At 49.1% G+C, this 21,035-nt stretch overlaps 1 protein-coding gene across 1 annotated transcript in view; it reads left to right on the top strand.

Annotated features, from left to right (window-relative positions):
• Nucleotides 1-21,035, top strand: part of ZBTB7C (zinc finger and BTB domain containing 7C) — a 146,483-nt gene that overhangs the window by 101,095 nt on the left and 24,353 nt on the right. The window lies entirely within an intron of this gene.

Here is a 21,035-nt window from a genome sequence, read left to right as displayed (position 1 = left end):
AAAGTCCCGCCTCCCTCTTAAACAGTTAAAACGTCTCAGCAGATTTAATGCTAGCAGAGAAATCGTGATTAAAGACACTCTGGGAAGTATGGTTGGGAGGAGGTTGCTGCTCGGTGCAGGGTTAAGCCCAGCTCAAGCTGACCTGCTCCGTGTTGCCCATGGGATTGCGTGGGAAAGACAGAGGTCCTTTATCTGGGCACCCCATATCTGGAGTCTGGGTTTTAAATTTCAGTCTATATCTTGGGAACTTTTTGCTTCTTAACCAGCAAATGGGATGCAGCAGGGCAGTGTGTTGTACCTGGTAAAGCTCTAATATTTTTAGCAGCTCCTCCTTGAGATTAAATGATGTTCCAGCGGCACAAATCCCCTCTCCGGCTCCCCTGACCCAGTGTAGGTAATTCCCAGAGCTGCGCCGCTGATAAAAACAACGGCCATGGTTTTGTTTAAGGTTGGGCTGAATGAAAACAGGAGGGGAGGAATGTGCTCAGCAGAGGAGGAACTGGTGCTTGGCCATCCCGGCGCTGCTTTCCGGAGCGCGTCGGGTGGACGGAAATGCTTGGCGCGGTCATGCGGGGACCTGCAGCTTGTTCTGCCCTCAAAAAGGGGACATGGCAGCTGCCATCCAGTTCACTCAGGTGTAATATTTGGGAGAATGAGACCAAGTGGGACTTTCCTTTCTTCTTGGTGGAAGTGGAACTGGATAGAGGTTTCTCCTCCTGGGACAATTTGGAAGTTGCGGTGTCTATCCGAGACCTGTTTGCAGGGAGTGATGCCCTGGACATGGCCAACCCCTTGCTGCCTTCGCCATCTCTGGCACCTTACACCAGAGAACAAACCTTTTGCAGGTTTCTCAGCACTTATCCTGTGTATCCACACCAAGGCAGCCCAGCAAAAAACTCCTGGAAAGGTAGAGAGGCTGCTCTGTCATCTCTCTCTGGTCTTCCACTGCCTTCCATCTCTCCCACCACTGCAACAAGGACTTTTCAGACCATTACTCTGGAACAGGCAGCATTTAACACCCACTTTTTGCCTGTGCTTGGCACTGTTTACTTCAGGTGCCAGGCAGTGAGGAGTCAGACCCTGCGTGTTTGAGCACTGAGCAAGCATTAGCTGGAGAAACCTGGGATTTTCCAGCGAGCCCGGGGCTGTCCAGCACCTAAATCCCATAGCCTCCTTTGAAATTCCTCCTCTAATTAATAAATAAGTAGCAAGTTTCACTGACATAATTTCAGAGCTATTGCTCTTAATTAAATAACAAGTTATTAAAATAGTTTCAAAACTGAAGTCTTCCCTGCCCAGTTCATAGTGCTAGTCTTATTCCCATTAAGTGTCCCCGCTGGAATGGCTTTATGAACGTGGAAGTAATTAGAAAAAGTGAGGGATCTCAGACCGCAGAGAAATGTGACATTGTTGAGTGTGTGTGTATGATCCTGGAAAAGCAGACAGTGGTGGGAGGGCTCATCCCTACCCCTGCCCATGCCCACGCTTTCCTGGCAGGATGGAGATGGGATTGTAGAATCATGCTGGGTCTCCTCTGCATGGTCTTATTCCCTTTAATATATGTATTATTTTTTTATATATATATATATATACTTATATATAAAAATGTATTCTATATAAACATAAGATATCATATATTTATACATATATACACCCGTATCATGTATCTGTTGGTGTGTAAATGTAATGTATATAATAAATTTACGTGCAGTGTGTAAATAAATATAGTGTATATATAAAATGCACTATTATTTTGGTGTATAATGTTGTAGAAGGGGCAGCCAGCACCTATCTGCACCCCGCTGCAGGTCAGGTCAGTGAGGCAGTTACACAGTTTATTTTCCTTTGCCTGAGAGAGCTTTAGCGATGAATAGAGGGAGGGGATCCGAGGCTGGGATGCTTCTGCCAAGAATGATTTGGAGGCCTCTTTATATTAGTCAGAGCTTTTTTATTCCTTACTGGAAGCCCGAGAGGAGCTGCGTGCCTGATGGCAATGTTGCTCACAGGTCTGCATAATTTTCGAGTATCGCTCATGTGAGCAGCTTGCCTTAATTACAGATTTATTTCTCGCCGCTGTTGGGTTGCTTTCTCCCTTATTCCTCAGAAGAGATGTCCTTGCACCCAAGGAATGGGTGTGTGGTGGTCACGGGGGCTTTTCTGGGGAGGGGGAAGGGATGCCACGTCCCAGCTGTTGTTTTTGCAAGGGGCTCGGTGTTCTTGGCAGCTGCAGAAGAGGAGGAGGAGGACGAGGAGGAGGAGGAGGGAATGTCCACACCATGAAGGCTCTGCGCCCTCTCCATGTGGGTTCTGGCAGACACGTGGATGTTGGGACCATCAGACGACTTCCAGCTCCCGGGGAGAGGCAGCAGCCCAGCACTGCCATCCCCCACCCTGCCCTGCCCAGCAGGGAACCAGTTTGGGAAGTGCCTCCGTGTTGCCCGCGGATGAGCCAGCCCAGGAGGAGGAAGGAGACCACTTTGGATTGAGATCCTGGCACCGCTGGGAGGAGGCAGGGTGGAGGGATGGAGACCAGCCAGCTTCCTAACTATGCAAACAACCCACACCCATGCTCAGTGTTTATCCCCGCCGAGCCCGTCACCATGGTATCTGGGCACCTTTTGCCAAGGTGAGTTGAAGCTGATGGAGCAGATCCTTTGCCAAACCCCAGGCTCTCTAGGCATGTGCCTGGGAGGTCTCCTAGATCAGCTGGATCTTCCAGAGCTACTGCTGTTGGGATAGTCCCAGGCATTTTGCTGCTGCCTTTGGACCCCCTGCCGCTGCCTGCCCGGTCCATGGCTGGCTCCTGTCTGCCATGAGCTCCTCCAAGCAGGTGCATTCTCACCTCTTCCATGGGGTTTCCTTATGCTGTATCACACCAGAGTGCCAGGTGGGCAGTTGGAGAGGTGGATCCACACATCCATGTGCTGGGACTGCTGCCTTGGTTCAAATTTAGGCCCTTTCTTCACCGTGTGGCCGTGACCCTGGGCTGCTGGGGAGCCATCCAGAGGTGGGGGATTCCTCCTGGAACAGATGATGTCTGGGGACTTCATTGGGTGACCAAGTGCTCACATGTCATGTTCACGTGCTCTGTCACTGTTGTCCTGTGGTTTGGGGCAAGTTGTTCCATCCACTACCAGCAAAGTGGAGATGAGAAGGTTTGACAGGATCCTGTGAGGAAACTGGAGGAGAGGAGAGGAAAGGAAAGGAGAGGACAGGACAGGAGAAAGGAGAGAAGAAGGAGAGAAAAGAGAGGAAAGAGAGGAAGAGGAGGAGAGAGAGGAAAAAAGAGAGAAGAGAAGAGAAGAGAAGAGAAGAGAAGAGAAGAGAAGAGAAGAGAAGAGAAGAGAAGAGAAGAGAAGAGAAGAGAAAGAGAGAGAGAAGAGAAGAAGAAGAGAAGAGAAGAGAAGAGAAGAGAAGAGAAGAGAAGAGAAGAGAAGAGAAGAGAAGAGAAGAGAAGAGAAGAGAAGAGAAGAGAAGAGAAGAGAAGAGAAGAGAAGAGAAGAGAAGAGAAGAGATTGGAAAAAGAAAACATCAGGACTCAAAGGCGAAAAGCAAGTAAGAACATATTTTTTTCTGCGAGGTATTTAGCTAAAAAAAAAAAAAAAAAAAAGAGTTTTTATTATCAGTGTTGAGCAATTCCAAAGTGGGAAATTTCCCTTTCCGCACTACATTGCCCCAGCCACTCACCGGGGGTGTGTGAGAGGAGATGAGCCACATGAGTCATCCCTGTCTCCTGTCTCCAGTCACCCTTCCAGACCTTCTCCCCTTGCAGGCATGCGGACTTCTGGTGCAGCTGCCTTCCCTGCACAGAAATAGTTGCTCAGGGAATGAAACTGGAGGGGCGGTCTTGGATGCATTTGGTAGCTTCTTGTTTTCCTAAAAGGCTGCCCAGGGGTTGCTTATATTCTGTGCTGAGAGAATGAATGTTGGCTTAGATGGGGCTCTGGAATGGTTTGGGTTGGATGGGGCCTTAAAGCTCCTCCTGTTCCACTCCCTGTCGTGGGCAGGGTCACCTTCCACTAGACCAGGTTGCTGCAAGTCCAACCTGGCCTTGGAGACTTCCAGGGATGGGACATCATCAGTTCCGAATCTCACTGCCTTCTGTCTTTAGGGAGGTGTTGTTTCATGTTGAATTTAGGGATGAGGCAACCTTCTCCATGGACAGGAGGCAGATCTCAGCCTCTCCAAGGCGCTAGGTGGTTTTGGGAGCTGCGAGGGAACACGAGAACCTCTGAGAATTGCAAGGTTGTGATTTACATCCAGGCCTAGACTGAGAGGGCAACCTCTGCCCTCTTAGTCTTATCTGAAGAGAAATTAAAGAGATTAGCTTCTCTGAGCTTTAATTTACCTGGAGGTAAAGTAAGTCAATAGTTGCCTTCCATGAGTCTTGGTCTGGCTTTGAGAGGAGTTGGAGGGTGGTAAAATGAATGCCAAGTGTTGTGTGGACAGAGGATGACGGATTTTATGCAGATTTTGCGGCTGCAACAGAGGAGTCAGGTTGCAATATTCCAGCCTTTCCAGTGTGCACATGCACTTTCCAAACAGTTTTGTTGCAATTAATTACAGTGCAATTAAAGCAGAACGACAGTGCTAACTAAGGGCAAAATCTTGTGAAACAAGTGGTGTTTGGGCTGATTTTGTAATTGCTCCGGGTTCCCCAGATACAAATTACCGTGTCAGGGCTCCTGATTTATGGCAGAGCAACATAAGCACGGATAACTCAGGGCAAGACCTGCCTGCGTGGGTTGCAGGTGCAGAGATCCGTGTGCCATCGGTTCTCCTTGGGGGTGACCCTTGAAGTGGGGGTACTCCTTGAACTGTCCCATGGCCAGCTGTCCCTCTCTGCCTCCTCCCCAGGGCTTCCCATGAGGTTTCCTCACCAGGGAGCTGTCAGGGCAGCTCTGGATGCAGCTCCACTCTGGGCAGAGGGATAAAGCCACCAACCAAGGGGAGATGGGGTCTCATTTCTCCGTGGTGGTCCAGCCTATGGGATGACATGGCTGGTGATGATGGAGGAAGAAAATGGAGCTGGGGAAGGGTCTGGAGCAGCAGGAGCAGCTGAGGGGGTCAACCTGGAGAAAAGGAGGCTCAGGGGGAACCTTCTGGCTCCTGCAACTCCCTGACAGGAGGGGGGAGCTGGGGGGATATTGGGCTCTGCTTCCAGGGACAAAAGGACAGGATGAGAAGAAACGGCCTTGAGTTGCACAAAGGGAGACTTAGATGGGGTACTAGGGAAAATTCCTTCACTGAAAGAGTTCTCCAGCCCTGGCACAGCTGCCCAGGGCAGTGTTGGAGTCCCCATCCCTGGAGGGATTTAAAAGCCACGTGGATGTGGCACTGGGGGACATGGGTTAGTTGTGCCCTTATCTGCTTCTCTGAGGGGTACTAGGCATTCTTATTTAATGTATTTGTTTCCTCTGCTCCTGTTTCCAGCCATACCAGGAATATCACGCTTTGTTTTCCTGCAGGATGTCCCTTTACAGATTAGAGAACTCTGGAGTGGTTTTTTTCCTCACCTTTAATTAAAAGGAGTGATGTTTTAGCAAAGAAATCCTGCCTTGTGAGTGCTTGGAGGTTATTTGAGTTAGTGCATTTCAAGAAATGCAAACAAAACCCCCCAGATTATTCAGATATCACTGTCTAGAGTTTAGGAATAAGTGAGGGATGCTTCTGAAAACATCATGAGATCAAGAGAAAAATGGGATGAGGTTAAAAAACCAATTCTTATAATTAAACCCTTCTGTGTTTATTTTTTTTACTGGGTTTTGGGCCATGAGTTGCTTTCTGCTGGTGGCCCAGTGCTGCCATGATCCTACTGGGACATAGCAAGGGCTCCCCACAGATCGTAAAACAGAGGCAGAGAACCACAGAGTGCTTTGGGTTGGAAGGGACCATAAAGATCACCTATTTCCAACCTCCCCTTCCATGAGCAGGGACATCTTCCACTATCCCAGGTTTCTCCAAGCCCTGTCAACGTGGCCTTGAACACTTCAAGGGATGGGGAAGCCACAGCTTCTTTGGGTAATCTGTGCCAGGGTCTCATCACCCTCACAGCCAACAATTCCTTCCCAATATCCCATCTAACCCTGCCCTCTGGCAGTGGGAAGCCATTTCCTCTTGTCCTGTCCCTCCATCCCTTGTCCCCAGTCCCTCTCCAGCTCTCCTGGAACCCCTTTAGACACTGGAAGGGACTCTGAGGTCTCCCTGGAGCCTTCTCTTCTCCAGGCTGAACACCCCCACCTCCTTCAGCCTGTCTTTATAGGAGAATATTCAGACAGGGAGTGATAATCTGTTCGCCAGCCCCCAAAAAATCCCGCAGTGCTCACGAACACCCTTTGCTGTGGGTGTCAGGTGCCTTCCCTGTGTACCTGTGCAAAGGCTCACACCACCACCCCGGCTGCAGCCTGGGGCTGAGCATCTTGCCCCAGCAGCTTTTGTTTTTGGGTGCCAGTGCTCCCTGCAGTGCATCCCACCATCAGCCAGGCTCCTGCTCTGAATACCAAATCCCGAGACAGAGGGAAAGGAGCCCGAACGCTGATTAATTTGAGCCTGCGCTGCTCTTATCCTGGTTTCAAAGTAATTGTCTCTCTTGTCCACAATTTTCCCTCCTTACATTTCACTGCATATTTATTAGGTTTTTGTGAGGGTATCTGCAGCCACATTAAACCAATTTACTTCTTGAAATGTCTGACCTTTGATCTGCCAGCCACTGCCTTTCGGAGCCAGAAAAAGAGCCTTTAATAACGTGTCACATGAAAGGCTGGCTGCAGAGCCTGTCACTCGCACACCCCAACTCCAGTTAATAAACTATTGGATGAATCAATTATTGCCTCATAATTGTTACCTGTATTTTCGTGCTAAACAAGGAGAGCATTTTCCCCCGCTTTTCCCAGTCTCTTTGTCGCCTCCCACTAGAGAAAACTCCTAAAGCAAACACATGTAAACAGCTATAACTAATATTTCTCAAACAACATCTTCAGTCTTTGTAGCCAGTTCTGATCCTAGCAGATGTGGGATTTTTTTTTTTTTTTTTTTTTTGCAGAGGCATTAGACTGTGTGCATCTAATTTTAGGAACCCCTTCAGCATCCCTGTGTGCTCATCTGTGTGTGCTGTGTCTCCTGAGCCCCTGCAGCTGCCTTCTGCAGCAGGCACAGGAGAGCAGAGGTGGGTCTAGTGGGTAGCAGAGTGCTTTTCTGGGGATATTTAATCTGTTTTCCAGGCAACAGCAGTGAGGCAGGGGTGTGTCTGGGCTTGTCCATCACAGCAAGGTTAGAAACAGCCACCCCAAGGACCACACGCCTCACCATCACCTCCCAGCACCCTGTGCACACCTCCTGGTGTCCTTCTGCATCAGGGCTGGATGCTCCTGCATCCCTGATGGGGCACAGGCATCCTGCTCCAGAGGTGATGTCTTACCTCCTAACCCATGGAAAGGGTTAGGAGAGGAGAGGATCCCTTCCAGGGGGCTGCTGGCACAAATGGCACAGCCAGCTCTCCATGTCCTGAGTCAGGGCAGCTCACATCACAGTCGAGGCTCCACCCAGCCACACCACCTACCTTTTATTTTGCATTCATATCTTGTGTTTGAAGAGAGAAATACGCTCTCTCTGACTGCTGTGGAGCCATGGAGCTCTTGGGGGTTTGCTGAGAAAAACAAGAGGCAGATGTGGCCAAGCTGCTGTTGAAATAAGGATGTGGGGATGGAGGTGATGGGATGCAGTGTAGCTGCCCTGGAGTCTCTGCAGCCTCTGGGCACAAGGCTCAGGTTGCCAAGGCCAGCTCCAGGATGGATCTGCACCCTTGGGACAGCGTTCTGCTCCTGCCCACGTCCTTGCTGCCCTGAACCCCAAGAAGCCAACTGTAGCATCTCACACTGGGTCTAAGACCTGATTGTTTTCAAGCTACTGGGTCTCCGCACCTGGTTTGGACTGCTTTTGGGCATGATGGAGAACATTGCTCAAATCCTCATGGAAGCCAGAGCATCCCCAAGGCCCCAGGGGTACAAGATGGCAGGAGGCTCAGGAAGCAGGGCTTAGCTCAGGCTTTGGGGAGAGGTACCCCTAGCAATCCCAGCCTCTCCCCTGGTAGGGACACATCCATCCCTGTTCTGCTGAAATCAGCAGCGAAGCTGGGTTTCTGGGGGCTGAAATGGTCCAGGGAAGTTTAAGCACAGCAATTACAGTGTCTGTCACCTGCAAGGTTTTTCGATGCATCACTCTGAAGCAACGTCTTGCCCAGGAGCTCCATTTCACTCCCAGTGACATCTCTCCAGGCCAGGAGCAGGCAGCTGTCCGGAAGGTTCAGATCCATCCTGGAGGTGGCCTTGGCAACACACTTCAACATTTATGTATTATTTATTTTCCCTGACTCTTTTAATCCCTTATGTAGTTGCTTTTAGCAGCAACAGCCTTTCACAAAGCGGCGGAGAAGGGCTGAAAAATGCAGGAGGCAACCCAGGTCTCCCCTCCCTCCTTTAATCTTTCCAGGATGACTCCTCGCTTGCCATATGGGGAAGGGACGTGCTCCTGACATCCCCGGTCTGCAAAACACAGCAGAGCTGAGCAGAAGCAAAGTCTCGAGTTTCAGGGGCAGGAAAAACCATCTGCATCACTCTCTGGCACATCTGTGCTGATTTGGCTCTGCGAGGGCCTGGTTTCAAGCCTGCAGGATTCATCTTCAGAAAGGCTGGGACTAATTGCTGAAATGGGAAACTCTAAAAGCTGGGTGAAGGAGAGGTGGAGAGAAACAGTTAAGCATGGAAATACCCTGGGCTGATAATTCTTTCTTGCGTGTATTAACACTGACGGTTAAGATTGTTACCGTAGGAGACCATCTGCTGGGCCTTGCCTTCCGTGGGTGGGGAAGTGACCATCACTGTGGAATCAGAGTCACTTAGGTTGGGAAAGACCCCCCCAAGACCATCGAGTCCAACAGTTCCCCCAGCACTGCCAAGGCCAGCACTAACCCGTGTCCCCAAGTGTCACATCCACACAGCTTTTAACTCCCTCCTGGGATGGGGACTCCATCACTGCCCTGGGCAGCCTGTCCAATGCCTGACCACCCTTTTGGTGAAGAAGTTTTCCCAGTATCCAACCTGAACCTCTACTTGTGCAACTTAAGGCCATTTCCTCTCCTCCTGTCCCTTGTTCCCTGGGAGCAGAGCCTCACCCCCCTGGCCCCCCGCTCCTGCCAGGGAGTTGCAGAGCCAGAAGGTCCCCCCTGAGCCTCCTTCTCTCCAGGATGACCCCCTGCCAGATCCCTCAGCTGCTCCTGCTGCTCCAGACCTTTCACAAGTCTCAAATTTGGAAGTTTCAAAGCAAATCCCAAATTTGAGATGAGATTCAGATGGCCCTGAACGTCTTCCTAAAACTGCGTGAAAACAGGCAACGTACCAAACCAGATCCTGTTGTCTGTATTGTCGACTGCATTTCAGATAGAGGCACTTAACCTACTTTTAATCTACTTTCCAGCTTTAATACTGACTCACAGCTCATTACCTGCTTTCCAAAGCAGATAAAAAGTCGTGATCAGGGGCACATTTTACCCAGAACTGTTTCCAAGTTGAGCTTCAGAGAGGAAGTTCGCCTTGACTAAAAGACAGGGATGGGAAGAGGGACCTGTATAAGTCCTGGCCACACAAAGTCACATTACCCTATTGACATGTAAATCCTGTCCTGGGAGCCCCTGCAGAGACTACCACCTTGTCCTCGGGTTTCTCAAAAATCAGTGTTTCGCTTTCACACGTTCCAGCAAAGAGAGCTCTGGCATTGTGGGGTTGATTATCCTTAAAATTATGTTCTCACTTTTGCCTTTTATCTTTTATGTTCGACATCCCGTGGCAGCCAGGCAGGAACGCCCCAGCTGAGATGCTACACATTATTTTCCAGCCTCTAAATCCAGGGATGCTCAGCTTCTGTCCCCCCACCATACCCCATTCGGGTTGGCAGGGGGAAAATTCAAGCCTCTTTGACCTTCGGTTTCCCTCCCTGGGAGACGAAATTAATACTCCCTGCCATACCTTGAAGGGATGCTGCTGGGATTAATTAGTTAACAGACCAAATCTCGCTCGCCTGCCTCTGTGAAGGCAATTGTCTTGTGGCTGAGTCTAACATTCACCTTTCCAATGACCACAGGGGACTTTGGCTGGGATTTTGACACAACCTGGGCGGGAGCATCCTGTGGGTCTGTCCCTTGGGTGGCGAAGGACTGGGGCTGTGGCGGAGATGCCGCGGGTGCCTCCCTGCAGCCCCGGCATAATTCCAGGCTCGCTGTGCTGCCTCTGCAAAGGTAGATTTGGTTTCTATTAATAAGGGGATAATAGCACGGGGAAACCTGGCTGCAGGATGGCCCGTACCCAATTACTGCGGTCGCTGGGCTACGGCAGCCGCTTCCCTGCAATTATCCCACCGCGCGCCAGCACAGCACAGCCCTCTGCGCTTTATTCTTAGTAACAGAGCCCCGGGCAAGGTCAGGGGAGGGGTCTCCCCGCAGCCAAAATCCCTGGCTTGGGGATGCAGGAGCTGAGGTGGGGGTGGCAGAGCCCCCTCAGTGTCACCCACCGGTGATGGGGTTGGTGGGGACAGCACAGGAGCGATGTCCCCCCTGCCCTGGCAGCGAAGCAGTGCCCTGTTTTGTCCTTGTCCCAGGACAAGCGGTGCAGGGGGAGTCCTGATGAGCCCCATGGGGAATGTTGGACATTGTGGAGTCCATAGCAATCAGCCTCATTTTTGGGGGATGAGCAAAATCCCCGATCCAGTCAAAGTTTAGTGGTGGCCTTGGCAGTGCTGGGTTAACAGTTAGACTTGATCTTGGAGGGCTTTCCCACCCTAAACCGTTCTTTTATTCTATGATTTAAGATTCTGGGTTTAAGACCGATGCTTGGTCTCACTCCCAGTGTAAAATTGTCTGTATGGAAGCTCTGGAGGTTTGCACCCAGTGGGAATTGGCCTGTCCACCTTAGCAAGCCCACACTGGGAATCACTGAGGTGAGATGGTCTGGGGACTGAGATATGGGAAATGCACGGTGAGTTTCTTTTCCAGCACATTCCCTATGCGTCTGTAGGAAGCCACTTTCCTTCTTTATCCCCCAGGTGTGTATCCATAAACATGGATAATAGCCTGACAAGAGGGATGCATCAAGAAGAAATACATTCCAGCCAGGGAGATGCTCAAACCCGAGCTACCCAACTCACTCTAAAAACACAGAAGACCCTTCCTAAATTTGTGTTGGTTGCAGAAAAGCAAATGGATGGAAAATATATGTCAAGGATAAAAAGTGATGCTTAAAGGGCAAGAGTAAAGCCTTTCCATGAGAAAAGTCCGGCTCGACTCTGTGTGGCTTCATATTAAGTTTTCAGTTTCCTAGAGGCAGCAGACAATGCTTCACTCAATTCTCTCCCCACTGTCATTAAAACTCGAGTGTGTTGTCTGGATATAGTATTTTGCCCTACCTTAAGAGCTCTAATCTTTTTAGGACCATTTCTCGCCACTATCTGCAGACACTCGAAAGCCTTCTCAACCGCGGAGTGAAATACAATCCCTGTCTTGGGGAGCTTTCCCTCCCCTTTGTCTTCTGCACAGACAGAGGGAAAATTACCACTTAACAAATCTGCCAGGTCTGAAATTTTCTCTCCCCCCCTCCATCGCCCCTTTTGCAGCTATCATTTGTTCGGGGGTTGCTTTCTCCCAGTGCCATCTGCCTGTTGCGGGGAGATGGCGAGGAGCCTTTTATTGTTCGCTGAACAATTCCCTGCAATTTGCTGCTTGCTATTTCTTTCGGGCTCCTTTAATCCTTTTCTCACTTGCTGCTGCTTATTTTTAGCTTGCACGCGGATTGTGTTTGTTCCCCAAAACTGTTTGTGTTTTGAAAAGCCTCACTTGGTTGCTGGTGGTACTTTTTCTGAGCGTCCCTTGTCGCCTGCAAAACCCTCCCTGCCCTGTCCTTTCCCCAGTGCCCTACCAGGCTGGGTGGGGAGTGCAACAGGGTATCATTCCCAGCTCTTCTGACTATCCCTGTTTTTCCCTTGGGAGCTCTCTTCCATTCTTCCCTCATGCCCAGATCATTTGGGGTTTTTTTTCAGTGAAAATCCCAGCTGAGCTGTGGGACTGACGAGTGATGCCGCCACCCCGAGCCCTGCCATCACAACTCCTTTTGGGTGATTTACACAGTCCTGGTGCAAACCAACGTCCTCTGGCTTTGCTAGAGGCCAGAATGGTGCCTGCCAGTGGTGGGCTGAGCTGGTGGGTGCTGGGCTGCTGCTACCAGCCTTGAGGTGTGGGCACAAGGTTCAGCGTGTGGCAACCACCTGGCATTTGGGATTCACAGAATGGTTTGGGTTGGAGGAGCCTTAAAGCTCATCTTGTTCCAACGTCCCCTGCCGTGAACAGGGGCACCTTCCACTATCCCAGGTTGCTCCAAGCCATGTCCAACCTGGCCTTGGACACTTCCAGGGATGGAGCAGCCACAGTTTCTGTGAGCAACCTGTGCCCAGGGCCTCAGCACCCTCATTGTGAACTTCTTCCTTTGTCTGACCTAAATCTTTTTATCTTTTAGTTTTAGACCTTTGCCCCTTGTCCTGTTGTCCTGTCAGCCCTTCTGAAAGGTTTGTCCCCATTAAAGCCCACACGGTGGCCCTGACCTGGAGCCCCTCTGAGCTCGAGGCTTCCTCTAGCCTTGGGATAAAGCTGAGCCTCAGGTGGCAGCTAGTCTGGATAAAGGGGTGAGCTGGGATTTGGAAAAGCTAACACCAAATTTTGGCTCTGCCAAGGGCTTCATCCGTGGCCTTTGCAAATCACCAGAGCTTTCTGTACAAAAACAGGTAATCTCTTTTTTTGGGTTTTTTCCTCCCACTGTTTATTTGGAGCACAAGCATTTAGGAATGGACTGCTTCTTCTTTGTTCTCACTTACACAGTGCCTGCAAGGGAATGAGCATCCCACTTGTAGCTATAAGACACTGGTGCAATATAAATGGCCACTACAATTAATAGTAATAGTAATGATAATAGTCATTGCAGTAATAATAATAATAACAATAACAAAAACAATAATAATAAAACCTTGCCTAGTAGGAGTTTAGTCATATCTGAAGATGCTCCGAGCTAACATCAGTATTGTTTACTGATAATATTGGATATTTTTATTTCCTTGCTTGTACATGCACTAGTAGGATTGCACTTCCCTCGTGTTACTCAGTTCTGCAGCTGGAGAATTAAAATCCATCCCTGCTCATGTCCACAATCAGGAGTCAGAAATTCAAGCAGGACTTCCTTATCCGTACAAATGTCTCCTGATCCTTCCCAGTTGGCTGCCCTGAAGGGAAGTAGCCACATCCAGCGTGAGCCTCTTGTTCCTGAGCTGTCCAAACTGTCTCCACTGTGCCAGCCAGGGATATATATTTCATTTATCCCTGGTGGGATATCCTGTCTCCTCGCTCATTAATACTGCAACAAACATCCCTCCCTGGGATCCCCACCTGTCCCTTGGGAGGGCTTTGAGCCTTCCTTTTTTAGGCAGATGTATGGTAACTCTGTAAGCTCTATCCTTCCTAGAATCATCAGCTCTGTGTTTTCCATGGGATTGCCCAGAAAGCTGTATTATGGTAATCATCATCTCTTCTTTTTCTTTTTTTTTTTCCCCCTCCGATGAACAGGTGAATTTTTCTTGGAAAAGCAACTTGAATTTCCTGACTTTAGAAATTACTATGAATAGATGTGGAGACACTTTCATTTTAGTGCTTTTTGTTTGTTTGTTTGTTTGTTTTTCCTCTAAGATGCATTGGTGGCTGGAGGTGCAACCCCAGAGCTGCATCTTTAATTGCTGTTTTCATGAGCATCACAACAACTGCATTGTGGTTTAGGGGGGGGAAAAAAAAAAAAGTGAGATCTCTGTTAATAACCAACACATCTTGCTGCTGCTATCTCAAACCAACAAAACTGCATTACTTCTGCTCCTGTCTCCTAATAACAAGCTGATTTTCTCTGTTGTCTTTCAACATCTGATGGGTTCTTGCTCCCATTTCCCTTTAGTAAGTGCTATTTTGTTTCCATTATTACTCAATAGTAAAATCTTTTTCCCGGCGACTGCACCAGAAGTAGATTTACGGCTTTGAAAATAAGCTTGGGCGTGATGAGATCTTGTTTTTATTATTTATAAAGTGCCTCGCATGACTTTGTCGTTATCGAAATGTAATTACGCACTTAAATATTTCCATCGTCTCTGTTTGTTGGTTTGGTTTGTTTGTTGTTGGTTTGGGTTTGGTGGGGGTTTGTTGTTTGGGTTTGTTTGGTTGGTTGGGTTTTTTTGGGTTTTTTTGAGAGGGAAATGGTGAAAACTCAAAAAATTCATGCTAAATGTAACTCGAAGTGTGATGGCCTTCGACTTTACTCCGGCTTCTTCCAGACGGAGGGCAGAAAACGCGATCTGGGTCTGCCCAGGGTGACGTTCGTGTTAAGACTCATCTTCTGGGTTTTGTGTGGTGGTTTTTTGTTGGTTTTTTTTTTTTTTTTCCATGCACATGGAAAATGTCGACGTTTCCTGGTTTGAGATACGGTATTTACTGATTCTTAGGCGGCGCTGGATGTTAATTGTCGTCGGAGGTTCTGGGTGTGGGCGAATCATTGTATAATGCCCACACCCTTTCGGGTGGCTTAGGGTGCGGCGTTGTCTTTGCCTCACCGTGCAGTTCTAAGATGTATTATTACCCAAAAGCAACACGCCCTTCCGTGCCTCGCTGTTTTTATTAGGGATCGCTCCGAGCCGGCGCTCCGAGCGCCTGGCAGGGCTGCCGCTGGATGTGGAGCTCGTAACTCGGGCTTGCCTGGGCTTCCCACCGGGATTCCCTGCGGAGGATGCTCTGTGGTGGGAGTGGGCCAGTCGGGGCAGCTCGATGGGCACGTTGGCATCTGGCACAGCTGGGGACCACCGGGGGCTCAGGCTGATTTTACCTCGGCTGAGCTCCTCGACAGAGCTGGCCTAGATGGAGCTTTCTGGGATGAGCAGCAGTAGGAGGTGGAGAGGTGGGAAGGGCGAGTATTTCTGTTGGGGTCAGCCAGGGCAGGAGAGAATTACCCCTTCACAGAGGACTTGAAGCCTGAGCCCTGTGTTAGGGGCTTTGGTTGGAGTTGCCCCACGAGAGGACTTTTAAATCTGTAAGCTGCTCTGCTTCAGTTTCCCAACCTCCTCCCAATTGCCCAACTGCTTCTCTCACCCGGTGCAGGTTATATTGGACAATATAACCAATTCTTTCTCCAGATGGAGCCTTGAACAGTGTAGGAAAGAGATGTCCCCTCGAAGAGCCCACTTTATACATCCCACATGGCACTTGGTGTCTGCACATCTTCTCAACCCATGGCTGGGTGACTCTCCCACCACTTCCACCTGGCCAGCCCTCAGGAGCATCCATGGTGTCAATGATGACTCCACCATCAGTGGTGACCCCTTTGCTCACTTCTAGGACTCTACCTCTTTCTCCAACCACCCAGCTTTCCTTCAGTGAAGGGTTTTTAATTCAGTGAATTACTTTTTCTTGCCTGAAGTAGTGGGCTGAGTTTAAATGAAACACATTCAAGGCAAACTCGCAGAGAAGTCTCACCTTTCCCCGTGCCACATGATTGAATAGGGGGGCAAAGATGCAACCCCCTTATTAGAGTAATATAATTTTCCATCTCAAATAGGAACCAGGGATGTTTTAATGATTGGGCTCATTAGATGGACTTTCCACTTTAAGTGTCTGTCTGGCAATTAAGTCTGGAAAAAGCATGACTGATGACCACACCTTCTGTGACTTAATGGGGAGTCTGAAGGCTGATCTTATTATCACACTGATACAGTCTGTGATAAAAAAGAATTTAAGATACTCTCCAGAGATTTATTTGCCCATTAGGAAACTGCCAGGAGAAGGTTAAGGGAACTCATAAGGTCAAAGCTGAACAGAGAAAAGTACTAAACACTTGGGATCTAGGTGGGCAGAAACAGGAGGACATGATTTCCACTCTTGGCTCCGCTACTGACCTGTTACAAGGCCTTCACCAAGTCACTTTCTTCTTGTTTTTTTTTTCTGACATGACTGGTCATCACCATGTTGGGCACCGTGGTAGCCCCGCAGATGCTTCATGTAACAGCACCATGGCTTTGCCTCAGTGGCTCAATTCCCTGCTGCCATGCCCTGCTGGAGGAGCACATGGAAAAAATTGTGTGGGGCGGAAGGAAGCCCGTGCAGTCGGCAGGAAAGTGGTGGTGATAAGGGCAGCGAGATGGAAAAGGCTACGGCAGAGTTTCTGTTCTCCCTCCTGGAGGATCCTCATGGGTCCTCAGTGATTCCCTCACCTATTCTTGTCCGCTTTAGAACATGACCTGCTGTAATATTTTACTTAAGCCTGGTGTTTAATGGACTGGAACTTATTGTAGAGTTCACTGTGCCGGCTTCAAACCTCCTGGTGGGTACCATTTTACTGACATTAGCTTGCCATAGCTTGTCAGTGATTTTAACTCTGCTGATGGGTTGAACGCCCCAGGATAGAGGAGCCGGCTCTTTTGGCTTTGTACTTCACTTTAGCTTCCTTAAGTACAGTGGGGAGGGATAATTCAGCTAAACATGCTTTAGTACAGAATTTTTGGTGACAAAAGAACGGCTGTGCGTCTGGGTCAGCTTTGCCAGATTAATGGAGGAACTGTGAGAAAGGGAAGTGTTTCATTTCAGCATCTGCAGAGTGGAAGTCCTGACTTTCACAGGCAGCGTGATTTGTTTAACTCAACATTTGCTGTGTTTTTGATTAAACAGGCGCCCAGAATTTGGGAAAACATTTTGTTTCGGGCTGAACGAGTAATTTTGTTGACATGTTTCAGTTCCAGAAAGGAGATGTGCTGCTCATTCCCACCCTTCTTCTCCTGAAAAGCCTCCTCTGTTCGCTTTGTATCTTCTGCAAGGGGGTCGTGCCGACTCCAGCCCTGTCTGGTCTGTTAGGAAAACAAAGACTCCCAGACTTCTCTCATCGTCCCTCCACTTTATCTTCTCTTTGTGCCAAATAGAGTGTTGGAAGGCAAAAAAAAAAAAAAAAATCCGCTGTATACTACTTAGATTTGTGTGGAAACTAAATAATTGAATATGAAGGCATTTGCTTTATGTCTTTAAGGAATCCTTTTGAAGTTGACTCTTCTGACCTTCGAGGCCCCGCATAATTTTTTTCTTCTCCGTTTTCCTCCTCTTTGTTGTTCCTTGCACTCCTGTAATCTTCTCTCCTGGCTGCTTCCTTCACCTCCTCCCACCCTGCTCCGTGAGCCCACTTATCTGCACCCCGTGTTTGAAGCACCTGGTGGCTGGTGCAGCCACCTCTCCCCCCTCAAGCCTCCCTCCCACTCCCCATGGCCAGGAGCCTCTCCTGCCCACCCCGTTTTCTCCAGATGGCGTTTTACCTGGGCTCTCTTGACCCCCCCTCCCCGCTGAATTGCTTTTTTCATCTCCCTCCCATTGGGAAATGGTTAAAATTAAGGGACCTGCCTTAATGTTCTGGCTGGCCAAGTGCAATACGTCCACCCACAGCTTTCAGCGGGGGACGGGCTCTCTTCCCTCTCGCCGGACACAAGTAGGTCTCCACCCTCCCGTGCTAATAGTCTTAGAGCTGTGTGAGCTTCCTGAGCTGAATCCACATTGTGTCCAGCCCCACTGGCTTCTCTGTTGGACTCATGGTCTCCCCATGGGTGGCTGTTTGGGGTTGTGTGTTCCCACACTCTGCAACACGCAGTGGGGTCCCATCACCAGGCTCTAGTGATTCTCTAAACTCAGGAGTTTGGGGTAATTCAATTAAAGGGGGTCTCAGCCAGTGAAAAAAGATCATTTAGCTTGCTTTAAATTGCTACAGAGCTTCAATTTTACCAGTTCAGGGAATGGTTTTCTTTGTTTTGTCAGGAGCTGTAGCTTTTGCTGGGGTGAAAAGGAGGACTCAGATGACTTATCACAGAATGGTTTGGAAGGAACTTTAAATCTCATCTAGTCCAACCTCCTGCCGTGGGAAGAGACAGTTTTCACTAGACCAGGTTGCTTAGAGTCCTATCCAACTTGGCCTTGGACACTTCCAGGGATGGGGCACCCACAGCTTCTCTGGGCAACCTGCACCAGGGCCTGCCCACCCTCAGTGCAAAGAATTTCTTTCTCCTTTCTGGCTTCAGTGGGACACGCAGTCTTCTTTCTAAAGGGTAAATATAGCTCTGAATAAAGGATGTGTACACATGCACACACATATTTCATGGAGATATTTAGGCATGGGAGTGCTGGCATTGGAGAGGAAGCAAAACCCTTACCCTGCATTTATCTGGGCAAGGTTTTCCTGCTTATTCACCGGGAGGGAGGAATACGGATTTGCTCCTGGTGGAGGTAAATATTCACAGTGATTTGACAAGGACTCAGATTCCTCCTGCAGCAAATGTGTGAGCTGAGAAAGGGCAGCAATGGTTGATTTCATGAAGAACTGCTCTCCTTGCTCTCCAGGGTAGAGAGTTCATTTTTCCACTGACGCATCCCTGACAAACACCCAATGGGGACTGGCATGGGCAGCCAGGTGATTGTGTTGTCACAGCAAAGACCAGTGGAAGGACAGCAAGATTTATATCGTGGCTGCTCAGAGGGCTGGAGAAAAATGGCCCAAAGCCAGGAGTCATGCAGGCATGGCTGATACTGTCTTCAGTCTTTTGCCAAGTGTGGGCTGCTTGGTGGCTCACGTGAAATGGGCTGCACATTCCTGGTCCAAGTCTTGGTGGGCATGATTGCACGTCACAGAAACCAGCCACGCAGTTGACACTTGCACTGACAGTCTTAGCACAAAGATGACTCGCTGAATTGGCCCTGAAGTTAGCAAAAAAATTAAAAATCGAAAGAATTTTGCAGGAGGAGAAGTGCAACCTTCTAGCACAGGAGCAGGTGACCCCAGAAAGCCCAGCACACACAGACATGACTGTAGTGATGGGGTTTAATTTACTCAAAAGTGAAGAGGGCAGGGCTTTAGGTTGCTCTCTGGAGACATGGCCTCAGGTAGAGGTTCTCTGCATACCTGTGGTTGTATTATTTCATCTCCTCTGTGCCTTGGCTCCGTATCTACACAACCAGAGAATGGATTCAGGGAATGGTTTTGGTGGCAGAGACCTTTGAAAACTCCTGGTTTGAGTTCCCACTCTTGGCCAAGCTCATGCCTTTGTGTGGTTGAATTTTGAGTATCTCCAAGGATACAGATCCCAACATCTGTTGGGATCATAGTTCTGGCTTCATAGTTCAAGGCTTGACCAGCCTCTTACTGAAAATGTTCTTACATCTGATCTAAACTTGCTTTGCTTTAACTTCTGTCCGTGGCTTCCTGTGCTCTGAGAAGAGTCTGACTCCTTCTTCTCTATAGTTATTCACTAGGTAGTTAGATGAAAAAGTGAGATTCTCCTTTCACATCCCCATCTCTGGGCTGAACAAACCTCTCTTCTCCCTTTGTTTGCTCCAGCTCCCTCATCCCTCTGTGTCCCTCCACAGTGACAATGCCTGTCTGGAGACCCCAGATCAGACACAGTGCTCCGCCTGTGGTCTCACAAGTGATGAGCAGAGCAGAAAGATCACTCCCCTTGGCCTCTGGGCAGCACGTTTGGTAATTCTTCTGAGTGTGTGTGGCCGTGCCACTGACTCTTGGGCACCTGCTTGGCCACCAGGTCCACCAGGCCTTTGCCTACAAGGTGTCTCTCTAGGCAGACACGGGTGGTTATTGTTTCCCCCTGAGGTGGGATGGGTGGGAAGTGCCAGGGTGCTCTGGGCAGAGCGCAGAGGGTGAGGAGCAGATGATTGCCCCTGGAAATGCAGGGCCTGGAGGATCAGGCAGGGCAAGAGCTTGGCCAAGTCATATTCCCATCTGCACGAAGAACCAACCAAGGCTCAACCTTCTTCCTCGGCAGAGTGAGGCCTGTTAACCATTGAGAGGTGAGGTGGCTGTAGGAGCTGGAAGGTGCTGTAGAGAATGAGGATACACTGAAACACCTCTTTTTTTTTGTCTCAGGCTTGTTCAGAGAGGTGCAGCTTGTGTAGCCACCATGGCTGCTGATTCAGTACCTGCCCTGTGAGTATAATAGGAAGATTTCTGTCTCCACTGCTGCCCATCCATCATCTTCCACAAGCCTGGGAGCAAAAGGAAGAATAAAAGGAATAACAAGAAAATAATGAAACATTGCAGCCAGAAAGCTATCCTCTATGTTTCACAATTCTATAAATTATACCCTTCCCTTCCTCTTTAATCGCCAGGCATATAAAATATGCTTGCAGCAGAATCATATCCCTCCATTAAAGTTTCAGAAGAGAAATACAAGTCCCATCTGCCTGTTTAGCAAAGCAGGGCAGTGCGTGACCATTTCCTTTTTTTTTTTTTTTCCCCTTTCAAAATCTGCTTTATGGCAGGAGTTTTCTCTTTTAGGACTGGCTGTTTATTTTGTTTTCTCATTTCAGTGTGTGTTTTCACAAGCAGCCTCCTCTTTGTTCTCACATAGGTCTTTATCCAATGTCTTCACACTCAAATGCACCTAAAGAGCAGAGGTGCAACCTGTCCTTGGTGAAGGTCAAAGGATAAAGAAGGTCATTTTGGACTTGAGCAGGCCTGCTGTGGGTGGGTTTCTGCTCTGCAGATGGGACAGACACTGTCTGAAGAGCAGGAGTCAGCAATAAACAAAAATTACTGAACTGGATTGTGGAGGCACCCATGTGCTTCGCTGCCACCTATCCCTGCTTACTCCCAAGGATATTCATATTTATTTGAGTTGTTCTGGAGTCAGGATGGGCATAAGATCTTAGGGGTGGGTTGTCTGCAGGGTGGAGGAGTGAGCATGGCAATGTCCCTTTTCATACAACAAGTGTCCCCATGATCCACCTGTGGAAAGGGGAGGGAGAGGAGGCTGCTCTTGGGTGCATCGTCCCTCCACGTGCAGGGTGGGGTGGCAGGGGGTGTATGCACATCCAGGGGGATCTGTAGGCATCTGGTTGTGCAAATGAATAGGGCAGGCTTACAGTTTTGGAAAGGTGT

Source organism: Myiozetetes cayanensis, unplaced genomic scaffold, assembly GCF_022539395.1.
Source record: "Myiozetetes cayanensis isolate MyiCay16 unplaced genomic scaffold, myiCay2020 scf4, whole genome shotgun sequence".
Classification (NCBI taxonomy): domain Eukaryota; kingdom Metazoa; phylum Chordata; class Aves; order Passeriformes; family Tyrannidae; genus Myiozetetes; species Myiozetetes cayanensis.
This window is presented reverse-complemented; position numbering and strand designations above follow the sequence as displayed.